Here is a 2583-nt window from a genome sequence, read left to right as displayed (position 1 = left end):
ATGAGATATGCATGCATCCATGTTGATGAGAAGCCAAATATCTGGTATTGAATAAACCAAGAAGGTCAACATTTGCAAGTTATCAAACTCCAGTGGAAAAATACAGTGGTTTCTGGACAATCACAGACCTAACAGAATTAAAACTGAACAGACTTTAAACTCAAAAAAAGACAGTTATTTCTGAATAATTTATTATGGAAACATAAATACATAGATATAGTCTATAGATGAGTCATTCTCTCCTGTAAAGTCTCTCTCACAGTTCCTGAATATTATAATGCATATTTTAAAATTACTATGTTTCAGTCTTTACATGCTGTAAATAGGATGATGTTCTCTATCCTTAATACATTCGGACATTTCCACTCACTCACAAAAAGCTAAACATCTCTTTCCCTACAAAGATTCAGGATATGCAGAAAAATATTGAAAAAGGTGAGAAATGAGGTCACAAAGAAAAAGATGCTTCCAGTAAGGGAAATGCACAAATAAGACAGTGTAGGTAAGTGGAAAGAGGTATGAAGAAGCTGACCATAAACCAGCAACCTCAATGGTTCTGAAATATGATGGAGGAAGGTCATTGGTTAAGTAATAAAGAAATTGCTTGGCCTCATAAGTTAAAACATAGGTGGGAGGAGTGAACAGAACAGAATGCTGGGAGGAAGAGGAAGTGAGCTCAGACTCGACAGCTCTGCTCTCTGGAACAGAGACGCCATGCTCCCCTCTCCTGGGCAGACGTGGGGATAGCTCTGCTCTCTGAGGCACACGCAATGAAGCTCCGACCCAGGATGGACGTAGGCTAGAATCTCCCTGGTAAGCCACCTTGTGGACTACAGCAGATTATTAGAGATGGGCTAGTCCAGGTGCGAGAATTAGCCTAGAAGAGGCTAGATAGAAATGGGCCAAGCAGTGCTTAAAAGTATACAATTTCTGTGTTGTTATTTCGGGGCATAAGCTAGCCAGGCGCCCGGCCGTTACATTTTGGTGCTCAACGTGGGGCCCCAACCCACAACCCTGAGATTAAGAGTCTCATGCTCCACCGACTGAGCTAGCTGGGCAGCTGGGGTGCTGGAGACGCAGCCCTTCCGCTCATATTACTACAGAAATAACATTCTCAGCAATCTTCTGTCCTGCTAAGATGGATGGATGTATACCCACTCAGCAAAATCAAGGAAACCAACTATCCCGTGAATCTTAGTAATGTCCTCAGAGGGTGTTGTGTGGAATATAAGCATTAGATAGTTGTTTAAAATAGATTTACTCCATTTTGGTTTGATTTTTGTGCATTTTTGGCTGGGGTATCTTGTACAGATTTCTTCTCTGGAACTTTTACTTCAGCTTCCTCATCATCAAAATCATTGTCGTCATCATCTTCATCATCCTCATCATCCTCATCATCTTAATCATCATCCTCATCAAGTTTTACATTTTTCTGTGGAACCTTGTTGCCACCTCCAGGAGCAGATCGCTTTCCAGACATACTCAACAGCTTTACATCCTCATCTTCATCTTCTGACTCTGCATCTTCCTCTAGAGCTACTAGATGCTGTCCACTAATGTGCATAGGCCCAGAACCACACTTCAATCTTAAGACCACAGGAGGTGTTATTTCAAATCCCCCAAGAGAAACTGTTGGCTGTACAGACATTTTCAAAGTTGTCAGTGTTACTTTAATTGGACTGTCTTCATAGTTCATTGCTTCTGCCTCTATGATGTGTAATTCGTCTTTTGCCCCAGCACCTAAACTAACCGTTCTTAGTAATAACTCGTGCTCATCCTCATCGTTATCCACCTTAAAGTGATAATCTTTGTCGGCTTTTAGTTCACAGCCGAAAAGGTAGTTCTGAGGCCTTAGAGGGCTCATGTCCATGGAGTCTTCCACTTCCATGAGGTGAAGGCGCGTTCTTTGGTGGCAGAGAAGTGGGACAGAGGGTTCTGCCTGCTGCTCCTCAGAATAGGCTTGCAGGATGGAATCACGCCAGGGCCAAAAATGCACAAAAATCAAACCAAAATGGAAAAGACTTAAAACCATCAACACCAAGATCAAAGGGTCAAGAGTCCTTAAAAAAACAGGAAAAAAAACCCTAAAACACCAAAAGAACCTAGTTCTGTAGAAGACATTAAGGCACAAATGCAAGCAAGTATAGAAAAAGCACATTGAACATTCCTGGGCACTACTGGTAAATTAAGCCCAAAGATGGGGAAAGAGGAAAAGGAGAAACAAATATAGTCCATACTGAGTACCAACAACAATCCAGACTGAAGTCTTCTATTTAATCTCAGTCCCCTTTCCTTATTGGCCATCCATTCACCCTTGCACGCTGGAAGCAATCTCTTGTTTTCCTAAAGCATTTTTCTTTCATGCTTGTGATGCAGAGAACTTTACTGCTTTCTACACTTGTGCATATGCCTCATCTCTTACCATGTTTTAATACCTTTGAATCCTTAGCTGTTCAATAAATTTTTTGAGTAAACCAAACAAAAAAATAAAATAAAACAGATTTATTCAATATGCCAGGTGCTAATAAGGAAAGCAAAGGCAGAGTGACAGAAATCAGAATCCCATGAAGCCACAGGGATAAC

At 41.1% G+C, this 2583-nt stretch overlaps 1 pseudogene; it reads right to left on the bottom strand.

Annotated features, from left to right (window-relative positions):
* Window positions 1–1246: 1246 nt before the first annotated feature.
* On the bottom strand, window positions 1247–2032 carry LOC102002563 (annotated as a pseudogene).
* Window positions 2033–2583: the final 551 nt, after the last annotated feature.

This window comes from Microtus ochrogaster, unplaced genomic scaffold (assembly GCF_000317375.1).
Source record: "Microtus ochrogaster isolate Prairie Vole_2 unplaced genomic scaffold, MicOch1.0 UNK150, whole genome shotgun sequence".
Lineage (NCBI taxonomy): Eukaryota > Metazoa > Chordata > Mammalia > Rodentia > Cricetidae > Microtus > Microtus ochrogaster.
Note: the sequence above shows the minus strand (reverse complement) of the source record. Positions and strands in the feature narration are given on the sequence as shown.